We start from the raw sequence: 16777 nt of genomic DNA, 5'->3' as shown, positions 1-16777 counted from the left end.
GTAATATAAGCCAACGACTATGCAAAAGAAGGACTTGAGATAAGTAGTTCAGTCATCCAAGTATGGAAGGAGTGATAGCCCAGAAAGACTGAAAAGCTTTGGTTGAAGGAGGCAGGGAGCTCAGCCGTTCTGGGCGCTGGCCTGGGGATCAGGTAGGTTTCTTTGCAAGCCCTGGTTTGCTACTTAAAAATTTTGGGGACCTGAGTAAATGATGGAATTTCTGTTTCTTCCTCTGTACAGTAGGGATAATGACAGTATCCGTCTCACAGAGTGGTGGGGAGGATGCTATGAGATGCGGCTCAGAATTGTGCTTGGCCAGAGTAGACCCTTAACATCTGTTGTTGTTGATGTTGTTTTAAATTACTGTTGTTACAATTATTACAATTTGTAACTACATTGAAAGAGAAAATAAATGACCCACACAGGTACATACTTGAAAGCCATCTTATTAGATACATATGAGAATTCACATGCTGAAATATACATTGTCATAGTTGAGAATGCTCATTTTCTTTTAAACGAACATTTATAGAGCATTTACTATGTGCCAGGCACTATCTTAACCTCTTTACAAACATTAACTTACTTATCTTCACAACATCTCTAGTAAGTAAGTGACCTTATCCTCTTTATTTCAGGATGGGTAAGCTGAGGAAGGAAGGCAGAGGCTGTAGGCGAAGGAGGCAGAATTCAAAGCCAGGCTCTTTGGTTGAGTGTCTGCGTGCCTACCCACCACCCGCCCTGCCTGGTGTGGAAGGACCAGCTCGCAGTGTGGCTCTGTTATGCTTATTTGTGGGCACATGACATTCCAAAACAAGAAGAACTTGGATTTAAAAGCGATGTAGAAATAGAACCCTAATTACATAAATATCTTTGAAGCACTAGTGTAAACAATCTACTATTTCAAAAGAAAAATAGCACAGTTGAAAAATTGTGTCTATTGAGACAGAATAAAATAAATCATTAGGAGAAGGAGATTAGAGAGAGTATGTATAGGGACATAGTGTATATTCTCTGTGTATAAATATTTACAAACTTGTCCCGTCTCTTGGCTCCACTCTTGTGTAGATGTATATTTGTAACATCACATGCAAATGTGAGAGGGTTTAACATCTGGCTAAAATAGCTATTGGATGTTTTTACCTTTAGTCTTTTGTACGATTTTAACAAATTAATTTCTATAAGCAATTGTTATGGCAACGGGACAACATGGAATGTTTTTTCTGAGCCAAAATATTAGCAAGTATGATGAGTTTGGAAATATGTATTATATGCAAGAATCCTTACATTTAATTATACAACATCTCAGTTGCATTCTAGTAAATGTGGTTAATCATTACTTGGAAATAAAACATGTTATTGAGAATGATAAAGTTTATATTAGTGAAATAATTCAGCTAAAAATCCTTTCATGTCATTAAAATGATCAGTTTGAAGCTCTCAGAGCAGAGATCTTTCTCTATATGAAATAGTAGTTTGTTACTTTTTGTTAATAATTTGGACTAAGTAGAAATAGCTCAGTTTAAAAAATGAAATCTTTGTTGTCTAATGAAGTACTGAAAAATACTACTGAAATTTTTCTCACTAAACATAACTGGCAATATACACTCAGGCATGTACGATGGGTCATTCAAACATAAATTATTCACTTTATTATTCATTTGTGCTGGTAATGAGTAACTGATAGTTTTAGCTAAAACCTCAACTTTATTGCAGATGCCCCGGTAGCTGTTTACAAACATCAAGAATTAGGTTGGAAGAAAAAGAAAAAAGTGTCAATGTCCTCTGAATGAAGACCAATGGTAAGCGTTGCTCGCATTTCCAAGTATTTATCACTGCTTACTATCATTTTTCTCTCAGAGCAAATGAATCATCTTAAATAGAAGCAAACTGATCCTCCTATTAGCAAGTCTAAATCAGGAGAGCAGCATCTATTTTCAGAATCTTTGTAGCTATAAAGAGATCTTTACAGTTTGCTACGCTTTGCCCTGTCCCAAAATGACAGCATTCTGTTACAAATAGATGATTCGGGCCCTGGTGCCAGCGTCTCTATTGTGGAACCTTTGGTTGGGAAAGCCGACAGCTGGGAGGAGTCCAGCGTTTTGAAGGTTATGATCACAGCAGTTTCATAAGTGCTTTATTTCAGTTCTCTTCTGGCTGCGGAAGGGACAGGTGCCGTCCGGTTCTGATTTCACTGGTCTTAATTTCTTATCTGACCTGGTAGTCAATCAAGGGCATGGGAGAAAGAGAAGGAGGGAGAGTGAGATGGGTGGGAGAAGGGAGCTGGGGGCCGCTGGCTGCAGGGGGAGGGGCGCGTGCGTCTGCCAGAGACAGCGCCTGCGCGTGCGCGCGCACTTGCGTGCGAGTGTGTGTGTGTGTGTGTGTCTGTGTGTCTGTGTGCACGCGCGCGCGCGTGTGTGTGTGTGTGTACCGCTAACCGTCTGACTTTTCTCATCGAGGAACTGGCAGCTCTGCCTGTCATTCCGCACTTCTGTGTGTACGAATGCTGCCCTGTGCAAAATGGATTTCTGAGTGTTAACCATCATGTTCTTCTTTTCCAAAGGGTCTTCTGTAGGATTTCATTTGCAGAGCACAGAGGGCAATATCTAGGGTAATTCCAGGGCTTAGTGGCTGTGATCTTTTGTCAACTCTCCTTGTGAGAGAAATTAAACTCGGTCTGAGCACCCACAGTCGCAGCAGTGCAACGCCATTCCCGGCGATGGGTGAGAAATCACACGCCCGACAAGTATTTATGAGAGGGGAAAATGAGATGTCATAATATAACAAGAATATATTCATTAAAGCTTTCAATTTCTCAGAAACAGAGAATTCCCACTTCAGTAAAAGGCTTTGAGCAGATTTATCAAGTCTGATTTTCTTACTTTTATGAGATTTGACTCTCTATGCTAAAATGAGGTATGTTTAAAAGGAGGACAGCCCTGACAAAGGAGGAAAACTACTAAGAAGGTGAAGTTAATATAACACTAGCCACTGTTCTTTTGATGGAATACTGGATAATGCCCACAATATGCATTGAAAAAATCTGAGCACAAACACAAGGACTGAAATAAATTATGCCTTTGAATGTGTGGAAAGAATATGCTGACCTATTTCATGCTTTCTAAAACAGTAGCCCAGACAGTTTTATAGCCTCTTATAATTGTCAAGCAATTTCATTGCATTTCAATACAATCAAACAATAACAGCTTGCCCTTAAGATATTTGCTAGAAATACAGCTTTCATAACTGTGCTGTGTCTACGGATGGATTTTCTGCAGGATGTCCCGTATGTGACCCAAGTGTATGCTGGGGTGCAAGCACACTGGCCTTCCCCCATCCACACCACCCTCTGTGTTTTGATCTCTGAGACCTGCATGGGTGTCTGAAGATAGGGACAGCTCTACGCATGGTAGGTAGTCAAGAACAGAATTTCCTAAATCTGCTTGTCTCAGATCAGACCAAGGAGTAAAAGGGAGAATGTTTTTAGTGGGGGGGAAAACTGGGCCTTCCCTCAGTTTGAATATCTTAGAATCGAGCCAATATTTGGACATCCTCCAATGCGGGAAGCACATTGGAGTGACTTTCCACAGCAACATGTTACACTCTTGACCTTGGAGATAAACAGCCTCTGAAACCAGTCTTGAGTCTTCGGTTATGACTGTGATTGTGATCCGATCGGTATTCATGCTGAGATGCTGTGTGGTCTCTAAGAAGGCCGTGCATACCTTTAGGAAAGTACAAGTGGTCGGCATGTTTGAGGGAAAGAGACAAATTTGTGACCTTTCGTCTAGATTCAGATCAAAGAGTGAAACTTCAGTGGGCAAAATTCAGTATTAATTCATATTCTGAATCATTCACAATATTGACTGTGTGGTGATTAGAGTTATTCTAATACGCTGAGCTGCAGGAGTGCATCTTAGAATGAAAATATCTACAATTCGTTTTTATATTTGGTATGAGATTTTAAAAAGTGTTAATTATCATACACCAAAATCTAGTTTTAGGTGACTTAAATATGGCCCTTTCTTTGTGGTCTTGAAAGAAAAAGAAGTTCCCTCTGAGAATGGGAACACGGAGACAACTCCATAAAACCAGGGACTGTTTGCAGCCAGAGCATGGTAACGTAAACCAGAAAGCCTTACTTCAGATAACAATTCTAAGTCTAAGGCGGAAAGAGCGGAAGAACCAAACATGCTTAATCCCAAACATAATTTAGAAAAGTGTGTTCCACCTCTTATTTCGCTTCTTATTTCTAAAGAAATAGTATACCCTATTTTCTGAAGAAGTATATGCTTCTTGTTTCTAAACTGTCAGTCTGTGTCAGCCCAATGAGTCCGTGTTGGTCAGCCCAGTGTACAGTGGGCCCTCTGCACACGCGGCAGAGACTGTGTCTCCCTCATCTTTGGGCCCCTCAGCCTCCGGCAGTGCTGAGTGCACACAGGAGGCATTCAGGAGTACTTCCTGCAGGCACGCTGTTTGATGGGAAAGGAAAGTTTTTCCTTTACTAGTTGAATATCCACTATCAAATACTGCCAAATCTTCTGTCACATTCCAATTTCCTTTCCTTTGTTGGCATTGTTGATGATTGTTTATATGTCTGTCTGCTCCTCTAGACTAAAATCTCCCCTTCTCTACAGCAAAGGCCCAAGATCACGTATTCAATTTTCTATTTCATGGCTAACTTATCCCTTTACACTGACTCTGCCGTTTACCACTCGTGCAACCTTAGACAAACTATTTACATCCCTGAACCTCAGGTGCCTTATCTGTAAAATAGAAATGCTAATAATACTTATGTAGCAGAGTTTTTATGAGAGTCAAAATGGTTAATATAGTACTTCATATATTATTACTGAGGTAGCACTCAGTAAATATCAGTTATTAAGTATAGTGGTATTAACATCTTCATAATTGACTAGCACAGTCCCTGGTATCAGATACCTATTTTACATGTTTAAATGACATTAAAGAAACATGAATCACAGAAATCACTAATAAAAAGTTGTTTTTCCATCATAAAAAGAGAAAGTTTTGTAGCTGAATTGCTAACTTGCTGCAAAATCGTAGGCAATTCACTTTTTCTTCCCCTGCCTCAGTTTCCTGCCTGTTGAAAATAGCAAAATATCATTTCTGTCTCTACTCTGTGGTAGTAAAATCATGAATGACAGTATTACCTAATTTTATCCTGGCAAAGGCATGTAAGATTTGAGTGTAATAAAGTCCATTTATATTCAGTTTTAGTTCATAAATATGACTGATTTATTTTCCCAGCCCTCCTACATCAAATAAGCATCTAATGTAAGTGCATCCTGGAAGTTGCTGTTATTAAAAATAAAGCATAAGCAGGTTTTTTCTGAGCTAAAGTAGCCCAAGTTACAGGCAAAGTATGTTTAGGCAAGGTAAGTTGTGGGCAAAGTATGTGGTAGGAAGAAGGAAGTAGTTTGATTACCTTGAGCACTTTGTGGTCATTCTGGTGGCTGTTCATGCCATATGTCCCCTTCTCTGGCCAGATGCAGTGTCTGTCTCACTTAATTAACAGGACAGTCTGTTACATATGGGGTTTGGAAGAATGAAAGTTTTCCCAAGGGCTCTCTGCCTATGGTATTTTGGAATGCTGTTATTTGCAGATGGATCTGACAACTTGTAATTCTCTTTGTGTTCTCTGGCATGGTTATGGTGTAGACAAAGAACTTTAATTCCATAGACTAACTGAACACCATAGAACAACTGGACTCTGATAATAAGATGGAAGATGATGAGGATCGGGGACGGAGATTGACTTCTTGCTTTCCTAGATTAGCTGCACATTCCAAAGAAGCATGTTCTATGGCCCTTTTCCTTTTAAAAGTTTCTTGCTTTGTAATTGAGTCCTCTCAACACTTTAGTGGCTCTCTTCCTTGAGTATTTTCTGTTTGATTGGTACTTTTTTTCTTCTTACATGTTATTAGGAGTCTATTATATGCCATGTTGTCACTCTACTCAACATCCTTTTGTCTGATGAAGTTTGGGAAACATGCTAAACTCTGGAAAATTTGGTGCTATAAAATGAAAAGAGAAGAAAAACCAAAAATTAAGAATGACTTTTAAGAAAAAACTTATCCATATACTTTTTTGATTTGTTTATCTTTAAGTTTTTGTTATGGAAAATTTCAAACATATATGCACGGATGGAATAATATAATGAAGTGCCATGTACCCATTACTGAGCTCCAAAGAATTTTCAACTCGTGGCTAATCTTGTGTCATTTATTACCTTCCCCCTTACCTACATATTATTATTATTATTAATTATTATTATTATTTTTAAGATTGGCCCTGAGCTAACATCTGTTGCCAATCTTTTTTTTCTTCTTCTCCCCAAAGCCCCCCAGTACATAGTTGTATATTCCAGTTTAGATCCTTCTAGTTCTACTATGTGGGACGCCACCTCAGCATGGCTTGATGAGTGGTGCTAGGTCCATTGCCCAGGATCCGAACTGGCAAAATCCTGGGCTGCCGAAGTGGGGCACGTGAACTTAACCACTCGGCCACGAGGCCAGCCCTGTTACCTACACGTTGTTTTGAAGCAAAGCCAAGACATCATTTTATTTCATTTGTAAATATTTTACCAATTATCCCTAAGAGATAAATATCTTTTTAACATAGCCACAATATTATTATCATACCTAAAATATTTTCAATAATTCCTTAACATCATTAAATACTTAGGCATTGTTTAAATTTTCAATTGTCTCACAAAAAATAATTTTTATGGTTTGTTTTTGAACTGTGTTGAAAAAGTGTCCACACATCACAGTTGGTTAATATAGCCTTTAAGACTCTTTAAATCAATAGGCTTTTTCTTTCTTCTCTTTCTTTTTTCTCCCTGTAGTTTATTTGTTCAAGAAACTATGTATTTTTCCTATGGAGTTCGAACTTTGCTAATTACATCTCTGTAATGTCTTTTAACATGTTCTTCTCTCCTGTGTACTTAAAAAATGATAGTTGAGTCAGGTTAAGATTTTTTTCTCATATTATCTCACTTGTTTGTATTATATTCTAATTTATATCCACAGTACACCAATGTAGTTTCTTTCGTGGACCATTTAAAGTACTTTGAAAGCCTTAACCATTGTTATTAGATCAGTGGTTCTCAAAGTGTGTTCCCTGGATCAGAATCATTAGCAGCACCAGAGAACCTATTAGATATGCAATTTTCAGACCCCACCCTAGACCTTCTAATTCAGAATCCCTGGGGTAGGACCCAGCAATCCATGTTTTAACAAGCCATCCGGGTGATTCTGATGCAAATTATAGTTTGAAAATTACTATTACAAATCATTGGTAATCCTTGGCTAATTGTATTTTTCAAAATTCAAAATTATTGGCACTTGCAAAGAAGTAATTGTGTAAATTATCCTTACATAAATTTCCAAATAAATTATCGTTTTAATAATAATAATAGTACTATTGTCTTATGAAATAAGGCTTGTCCCTTCTCACCCTTCCTCCTTCTAACCCAATGTATGGCCGCAACTCTTCTATCATTTACCCCAGGGAAAGAAAGATAGAAAAGCCAGTATGGAATTGGTATCACTAATTTGTCAGCATTCTGTTAACTTGCCAACACCCTCTTTAATGTGAATGCTGTTGTTAACTCTTGGTGCTGCTCCTTTTCACTATGTCATGACCTAACTTAACACCTAACTTCCCATTATTCCTGGAGCAAATCCAAGATCTGCACTCCGGACTTCAGAGACCTACACCCTTGTGTCCCACTTCCGTCAATGCTTGCATAGAACTGCTCTACTTATCTTTTATTGGCTTCCCTTTAGAAGAGCTCCCTTTTCTTGAATTGTTCCTATTGCCCAAGTACCTAAGATTTATATAACCCATACTATCCAATATCCAGGCTTTTAAAAAGTCTTCCTAGATTAACCATATAGTCTGAAAGGGGAACTGGTTCTTGGCTATTCTAGTATTTTCTAGCAGCCTCATACTCCTAGGCCTATACTAGTGGCAGTGCATGAATTCAGGAACAAGAGGCAGTAGTGTAAAAAGCACGGATCCCAGGATTTGAATCCTCTTCTGGCTATGTTGGCCTTAATTTCTTCATCTCTAACTTGGGGACAATAATAGTATCAACCTCATTGTGCTGTTGTGAGGATTAAATAATTTACTACTTAAATAGTAGTAACTTGTAATTCTGCTTTTAAGATGTTCTTCTCTCTTATGCTTTGAAGGATGCCTAAAACAGTTATCTTTCATTCTCTTAATATTCTATTTGATCACATTAATTTTGGTTCATGGGTCTCCATGAGTATTGTCTACTCTAGAAGATTCTTGCAGGTTAGGAATTATGCCATTCTATTTCTATCAACAAAATGTTTAACTCAGTGCCACCTGCAGCCAGGTGCTTCTTGAGCTTACTAATATTCAAAAGGCAAATATTTGAAATACAATCTTAGAAAAATATAATTCAGAGTAATGTACAGGACCTAAATAAAAATTTCATAGTCACGTATCAAAGGAAAAGAAAATATTGTAGCTAGCACATATAATATAATATAATAAATATAATGTAATATGATATAATACAGACTTTTAAAAGCCTCTTATTTATGTCCTGTGAAAACAGGTAGTTTGTAGAAAAGAGCTTCACTCTGTAGAAAGGCTGCTTTGAGTAACAGGGAAATCAGTGACCTGTTCTATCATCACTTGCAAATCGTAACAATTACTTGTGTTGAAAGGTCTCAGAGTCTAACTAGTAGTTAACAAAGCAAGCTTGAAAACCAAGACAAAGTGTTAGTGGTCATGTGAAGGTAAATCTAAAAGGCATATTGACAGTTACAGTTATTACTTTTGGCCACACGGTATTTGTGGGTCAAATATTGCAATCTGTTTCAGTTCTTGGTGTTTACTGCACTCTGAGAGAAATCAAGCTAATTATGAAATGCATGTAATTTATAATATAGGTAACATTATTCTCCACATGACTCAGATAATGGTCAATATTAAATCACATTGTCAAACATTAATGCCAATAGACTAGTGCTCAGGTTGGCACTATGGTAATTTACAAATACGATTTAACTTCTTTTTGGTATCTAGATCAAATGTTGCTTTCTTTTTGTTTGTAATATTTTGAATGCTTGCTACTCTTGGCTCCCTGAGTGCTGCGTGTACATACAGGTGGATTTTTGCGCAACCACTGTGGGGTCCCCCTCGTTCCCTCCTGACCCCAGGTGGGATCCTGACTGCCCCTTCGGGCGGTAAGATTCAGCACCCAGGCCCACAATCTACAGACCATGGGCAGATTCCGTGACTTGAGTTGCCTCCCAAAGACCTCTTTGTTGAAAGGACTTAAAGGGGGCACAGGTTAACTGTCTTCTTAGTGGCCCACAAAGGTGTGAGGAGAAAACGAGTTTTCCTGAAATATTTGCTTTGAAAATAAAAGAAAAGGAGGTTTTCCTTTTTTTTTTTTTTTCCAGATTAGCTGAGAATCTTTGTTGGGAGGAAGATTAAGGTAGATAAAATGGAGTAAATGGTATTTTGTCATAAGGTTGCTGGGGGGCTGAAATGTGCCAGTGTTTGTGAGGGCATAGAAGAATGCCTGGCGGAGAGTACGTACTATGTAAGAGGAAGTTACAGAGTTGTCACAATCTTTCGGCTACTTTTGTTATCAGGTGGATATGAGGTTGCTTAGAAAAGGTGTTTGGAGGTAGAGAGGGGCTGAGGACCACACTCCCTTCTCCCCTCTTAAACTCTCATTTCTTAGTCCTCCTTTTTATTCTCCACCTGCTCTCAACCCTGTCATTTGAGGCCCACAGACCCTAGGCAGTGGGGTCTGGGTGCATTTGAGAGATGTTATGCATTAGTCCAATTATGTATTTTTCTGAGTTTCAGGGACATAAAAATCTTATAATTTTAAATAGATATAGAATCAATCCAGGAATTATAGCATAGATTAAAAGTGGAAATCAACTCCCTTTGACATGTGTGCACACACATACATGTATATGTGTATACACACATGCACAGGCATACATGTACATACATACATACATAAGGTATGTGCAAAGAGATGTTGAGATGAAAACAAGCCATTGTCCAGGCAGGTGATCATGGGACAAAGCCGTGAATTAACAAGATGGGACAAGGGAGGTGGGGGTATAAACTATGCTATTACTCTGTATTTGAGAAGCCTACCTGGAGGGGAGAGTGGTATACATTTTAAAATTTCATGCAAATAATAAAGAAATGTTTTTTGTGCACTAAAATCTGTAAAATGCACTGTACTTATAGGAGCAGATCACATTCTGAGGGGAAATTCTATTTCCTACAGTTGTATTTTTGTATCACCCAAAATACTTGTGAGAACCAATTAGCATCCACAACTTGCCGTGCTCCTGTTAAGTGAACCTGGCACAGGAACATCCAGCTAATCCTTTGGCAGCCTTGTGTGAAGCACTTAGGAAGCCTGGTATGTCCTTGCTCCAACCTTATGGCATTTGAGCCAACTCCAGCTCCTGGCTATTGGCCCCTTATTGTGCACTGGTGAATTTCTGGCACAAAATAAGCTGTGGAGGTTACTGAGCAAGGGACACAAGGTGATTTTGTGGGCTCTCCTTCAAGGCCAGGTCTTTAGACCTTCAGAAAAATTGTCCCTCTCCTTATGAACATATGGACAAGGGGGCCATTCCAAACACAAAATAACACTCAATTGCATCAAGTGCAAAAATGAGTTAATGCTATTATTAGGAGTAAAATATTCTCAAACAAGAGTCTGCTGATTAAGAGTGGAATGCTAGAAGCGAACTGCCTGGTTTGGAACCAAATGGGAAATCCTTTCTTTGATCCCCTTCTCTCTGTGCCCACGTACAACGTTCACCATCTTGGGCGTGCTCAGGAGTACTGGGGATGCCTTCTTATGGCCTCAGGTAGTGGAGTTGTGGGGCACCCGCTGGTACACATGGGATGTGGCCATCCTGAAATATCTCCTGTTTAAGGGAGCAGGAGAGGTGCAGGTCGGGTAAGGATGCTCGCAAGCAGGACAAGAGCACGTATGGCTGCCTCTCTCTTAACAGGAAGAAAGGGCAGCATAGCACTGTAGGGCTGATGTGGTCTGGCAGGTCTGAGCTTCAGGTCCAGCTTCCACCATGACTCTCTGTGCTGTGCAACCTTAATTAAGTTACTTGACCTTTCCTATCTCAGTTTCCTCATCTGTGAATGGTGATAATAACAGCACTCAGCTCAGAGGGCCACTGTGAGAGTTAAAGGGGATAGGGAATGGCCAGCATCAGCTTCCTGCTGCCTCATACACGTGAGCTAAGAAATACTCCCTTGCTCCTTGCTGCTGTGCTGGAGATGTGGATCCTGCCGACTGGTCCTTTCTAAGTGGCTCATCCCTAAAGAAAGGAAATTAGAAGAGGTGATGTTCCCTGAGACAGCACAGAGGCACAGCTCTGGAAGGTGTGCAATTTGACTTCATCGCATAGAAGTCTTTTGTTGAAGAGCAGATGAAGCTGTAATAAATGATACATGAATACTTATAAATTCACCTTTGTTAGGCTTGCCAGATAAAAATACAGGACACCTAATTAAATTTAAATTTTAGATAAGCAGTGAATAACCTTTTAGCATAAGTAAGTCCCAATTGTTGCATGTGGTGTACTTACTGTAACTATCATTACTTTTTAACTGAAATTCAAATTTAACTGGGTGTCCTGCACTTTCATATGCTAAATTTGGAAATGCTAACCTTTATATTCACTCTTTTCTGATCTGATATTTAATTTTGTGCTTTTTCTCATAGATATTTTTTCCATTAATTGGTAATTTCTCAACTTTTTCTGCCTCAATAAAGTTAAATTGTGTATAAAATGATAACATAATTTAGAACTTTACAAGATGAGAAAAATTTATGAGCTGTAAATTAAAGGAAAAACTAAATAAATCCAAGTTTTAATTATGTACATAATAATAATAATACCTTTCTCATTTCAGATAAACTTGGTACAAATCTGATTGTAAAAGGACAGCAGCCAGTAACAAATGGAATGAGGAATAAATAAGAAACGAGGCGAAAGGGGAATTGTTGCCACACATGATCATTTTGATATGTTAAGAGTGCAAAGCCAAGAAAACACAAATTTTCTAAGTTTCACATTTGTAGGGTTTTCACTGCTAGGGTTATTCATGTACTTATTTGGGGGCGTCTTTGTAATACAGTTATTAACATTCCCCTATTTAAAAATCTCTATTATTATTTTTATTATTCAAATAGTACCTGAAATTTACCCTGAACACAAACAGATCTCAAGACAATAAAAATTCATTAAATGAAGCAGTTTTAGGATCATTGGTATTTTGAAACCAGTAGGTTATAAACTATAACGTTTTTAAGTAGGAGATATGTATGTGCAAAAATACGTATACATAAACACGTCTTAATTTTTTTAAAAAGAAATCTCCTTTATGAATTCACAGATCTAAAAGCAATATAATGCTGATGTGATTTGCATCCCATTGAAAATACAGATTAATCAGAAGTCCTAGTTATAGATGGTTAAATCTTAAGCTTATGTGAAACAAAAGTTTTGAATCTCTAGAAACTTGCTGAAAATTCTTGAGCAATTAGGTGTTTTCAAAATTTTACTATTTTTGGTAATCCGTTCCATTTGGATTTTTGCCTTTTTCTTTATTTTAGTATCTAAAGGAATCCTCTGAAATAGTAACGGAATTTTTCTTTTCAGTTCTTTTTAAAGGGGTATGCCACCCAATTGCTCGATTGACCTTTTAATTTCCTTTCGCTTCTTCAGAACTTCTCCACTGCCCTTAGGTAACAGAGTAATTAAATTAGGATAAAACCAAATAGCTCTCATGTAAGGAAAAAGTCAAGTGCTTCTTTCACATGCCTGATAAATTGCTCTTTTGGCTTTTCTGAATGTGTAAAATTATTTGAACTAAGGACGTTACCATTGTTTTGTGACAACATTTTATGGACGCTGTCTTTATAAAACAAAAGTAAGAGAGAAGCACTTGGAATTCTTATATATTCCTGCATTAAACTCTACAGGAAAAGATGAATAGCATATGAAATAAATTCCAACGCTGTGTTTTTACATCCCAATAATATTGTGTACTTTATTTTTGTAACAGGAAATAGTAAAGTATTTTCTGTATGTTTTCTACAATCATAATTCAATTTCATCAATTCACCTTTCATCTCCATTGTAAATGGTTTCTATAAATTTCACATTTTCATGTCATGGGTGAATTTTTATAAGAAACCAACGAAAATATAAAAATTAATTGTATCTTTTTTAACAAAACCTTCAATGTTAGAGTATCATTTAAAAATCAGGAAGTTTAAAAAAGCTGTAATTTTTTTAAAAAAGCAAATGCAGTCAAACTATTACTTACAACATACTCACACTGGAGAGTATAAAATGTCTACAAGCAAAATAAGTTCATGAAAAGAATCATACTGTTTCAATGGCTAATTAAAATTTTAACTTTTTAGGATAATAACCCCCTTTGAACACAAGCATGTGGCAAGCATTGTGATGAATTCCTTGTTCCCAGATTGAATATAAATAAATCATGGAGAGATGGAGAAGAGCGTGGTATAAACTTCATTACGGACAAAAGCATCCAGGTGGTTCTGGAATCAGAATTTCTGCCAAGCCTCTTAGCACACTTCGGTTTCCACCATATAAGGTGGCAATTTCTTAAAAGATCTTACCGTGCTGGAAGTAGATGGTCAAGGTAAGAAGGATCATTTATTTCAATAGGGTGGCCTATTTTTGGTTTGAGGAAAGAAATTGTCTTATGAGAAAACTATGCCCCAAGTCTTAATGTTTCCTCCTTACCTAAAATTACTTGAATACAAGCTTCATATTAGCAGAAACGTAGTCTGTTGTGTTTATTGCAGTGTGTGCAGTGCCTGAAAACAGGACCGTGGCTGAGGAAGAGCCCAGTAAATGGCTGACCCAATGAAGAAATGCAGAGTTGATTGCACCAAACTGGAGATGGGGAGAGTTTGACTTCGTTTGGCAATTCCTGAGACTGGAGGCCTCCAGCATAAGGAAGTCCAGGGGTCTACCTTGGGCTTTTGATCCAATGTAGCTATTTCCCCCAAACGCCCTAGTGCTCGCCCCGTACTTGCCTGAGATTCTTATCTGCTGCTGTGAGATGATGACAGATAAATACCCATCTGTGTAATTCTTTGCAGTTTATAAATCACAAGCTATATTTGTACTAGGATCTAATTCTTGAAAGTGAGACCTCTGTTTTTCTTTTGCCTGCCCTAGTTTTGTAGGTTGTCACAATCCCTAACTCCTTAAAATTAGGGAAAATCGCCAGAATTCCTGATTGAGAAAAATGATATTCTTTAACCTCAGAAATAGTTCAAACAAGATGATTTCCTAGTCTGGAGGGGAGCTGTGGTTGTAGGGTTTGCATGGTAATTTCAAATAAGATGACATCAAAGATCACTAAATTAGAAGCTAAGCATTTGTTTTAGAAAATATACATTACACACCAATGTTAAATCCTCTATATTCTAGAATCTTCCTGTCTAGTGGGGGTGATGGACATATATAGAAGAGACTAAAACATTGATAAAGTAGGTGCTAGTAGATTCCAAATGCCAAAGGGGGAGCAATTAGCTATACTTAGAAGTGTCAGGGAGGGCTAGGCAGAGAGGGTGGAGGATGGGAAGACCATTGACAGGGAAGGAGAAATTTGCCAAATTGGATTGCAGGGTTTTGGAGGCAATAGAGTAAAAAGAAGGCTTACAGGCAGGAGAAACAGCATAACAGCATGTGCCAAGCATGGAAGCTTGAAATTATAGAGTTCATTTGGGAAATCATAAATTTGCTGACATGACTGGAATAGAGATTGTGTGAAAGAGAGTGATAGGCAAGAGAATTGAAGCTGGCATTTAAAAGGACCTTTTATGCCATGCAAAGCAGAAAGTGCTGGGGAACCCAGACGAATTCTGAGCAGGAAAGCAGGAAAGTAACATAACAATATTTGCAATTTAGACTGAAATTGGTGGTTTTGTTGAAGTAGTAAGTCAATGGGAGATACTGGGTGCAAAACTTGGAGGTTTTATTTTATTTTATATTTTAAGAAATCCCTCAAATCCTGGCTAACTTGGCAGTAATGAAAAATAATGCTGATAGTAAAAACAAATACAATTCAAATGCCAGAGAGTGCCTTTAGCCTTCTTAAAAAATCAAGATATAATTGACATGTGACATTGTGTAAGGTTAAACTTGGGCTTTTGACTTGTATAATTTCACTAATCCCTTTGGCATCAACCCTGTGGCTCACAATTATTATTATCCCCATTTTACAGATGAGCAAACTTAGCTCTGGAGAAAGTTAGTGACCTTGCCCTAGGTCACATGGCTAGTAAAGGCACGAGTCCAAAGAACGTGATTTCAGACATGGAACTCCTAGTCAGTGTGCGATAGCCACCTCCTCACTTGGCTATTGTAACCCACGATGCCCCTTGCCACATCTGCCTGTGGGGACACATGAGCCCCTTAAAGCTAATATCCCCAAATTTGTTGTTATTTTCTCTTCCTACTGCTAAAAACCTTAAGCCTCACACCTACATCACACTTGGTTATTTCTGGGCATCCCCAGAGATTGTCTCATGTGAGACCAGGAACTGTCCGCTCATGTTCTTCTGCTCTGGAGGCCCAGCCGCAGGTCACGGAGAGGCCCAGACTCGTCTGTGTCCAAGTTTAGGCTCTCGCTGGAACCGCCACCGTATTGTTACATGCCAACCCCCTGGGGAACTTGCCAGCCTTTGAATGGCTATTCTGGCCTGTCTGCTAAAACTATCATGTTTTATAGTTTAGCTATAATAAGATGTAGTTCATAGATTTAAAAAATAGAATTGAAATAATTCCCTGCTTTGCTTTCTTCCCACCGTCTTGGGAAAGAAGAGAGAAAAAAGGGAAGAAGTCCCAGTTAGAATTATAGAAGGAGATATAGGAAGAATTAGAGAACATTTTTTGCTAATTTGGAAATTCAACTCCTAAGAACGGGAATCCGAACAAGTTACCCATTGTTTTATCTCAGACCCAACAGCAGAAATAAATTCTGAGTTACTGTTTCATACTTCAGATCTCAGGCAAAATGTCATTTCATCAGAAAAGCCCTGAAGGGTCCCCCGACAAGGTCAGTGCTTTGGGTTTTCGCTCTCAGTTCTCCTTTATAGAACTCATCTGCCTCAAATTAAATAACTAATTGCCTCATATACGGTTCACTGCTTATCTCTCTGATCAAATGGTTGCTTTTGAAGGGCAGGAACATTTTTTGTTACAGACACAACTGTAGCGGCAGCCCTGAGCAGAGTGCGGACTCCAGCAAGCTCTCGGTAAATATTTGCTGCTCACGAGGAAGAATGAACCACCCGACTAATTGATGGGCACTCTCTGGCCTCGCGCACTGTGGGCGCTGGACGAGCAGGCATGGGGGTCATCTTGGCCAACCACTTCAGAAGAAGGGTGTTACATTCTAGAAGGCATGGGCTGCCTCCAGGTGGGACTACGTATCTCTACAGAATGTCCCATGACCCAATAGATGTGTCTTACCATGATGTCTAACGTGGAGTGAGGCTTAAATCAATGTTTCAGTATTTTCTGAGTTCTTTGGATCAATAGCAACAGCAGGAAAGAGCGTTTCTTTCGGTGGGAAGGAAGCCCCTGTTAATGTGCTCCTTTGCTTAATTGTTTCGAAAAGACGATTTCCACAAGTTCTGTACCAACTGCTTGCT

At 38.6% G+C, this 16777-nt stretch overlaps 1 long non-coding RNA gene across 1 annotated transcript; it reads left to right on the top strand.

Annotated features, from left to right (window-relative positions):
- Nucleotides 1-1713: 1713 nt before the first annotated feature.
- LOC139078889 (uncharacterized) lies at nt 1714-16256 on the top strand. Its single transcript, XR_011532065.1, has 3 exons — nt 1714-1802; nt 13505-13749; nt 13916-16256. It is a non-coding gene; the product is annotated as an uncharacterized lncRNA (long non-coding RNA).
- The last annotated feature ends 521 nt before the right edge of the window (nt 16257-16777 follow it).

The sequence above is a fragment of the Equus przewalskii genome, chromosome 2 (genome assembly GCF_037783145.1).
Source record: "Equus przewalskii isolate Varuska chromosome 2, EquPr2, whole genome shotgun sequence".
NCBI classification, from domain to species: domain Eukaryota; kingdom Metazoa; phylum Chordata; class Mammalia; order Perissodactyla; family Equidae; genus Equus; species Equus przewalskii.
The sequence above is the reverse complement of the archived record's forward strand: the minus strand, read 5'-3'. Positions and strand labels throughout refer to the sequence as shown.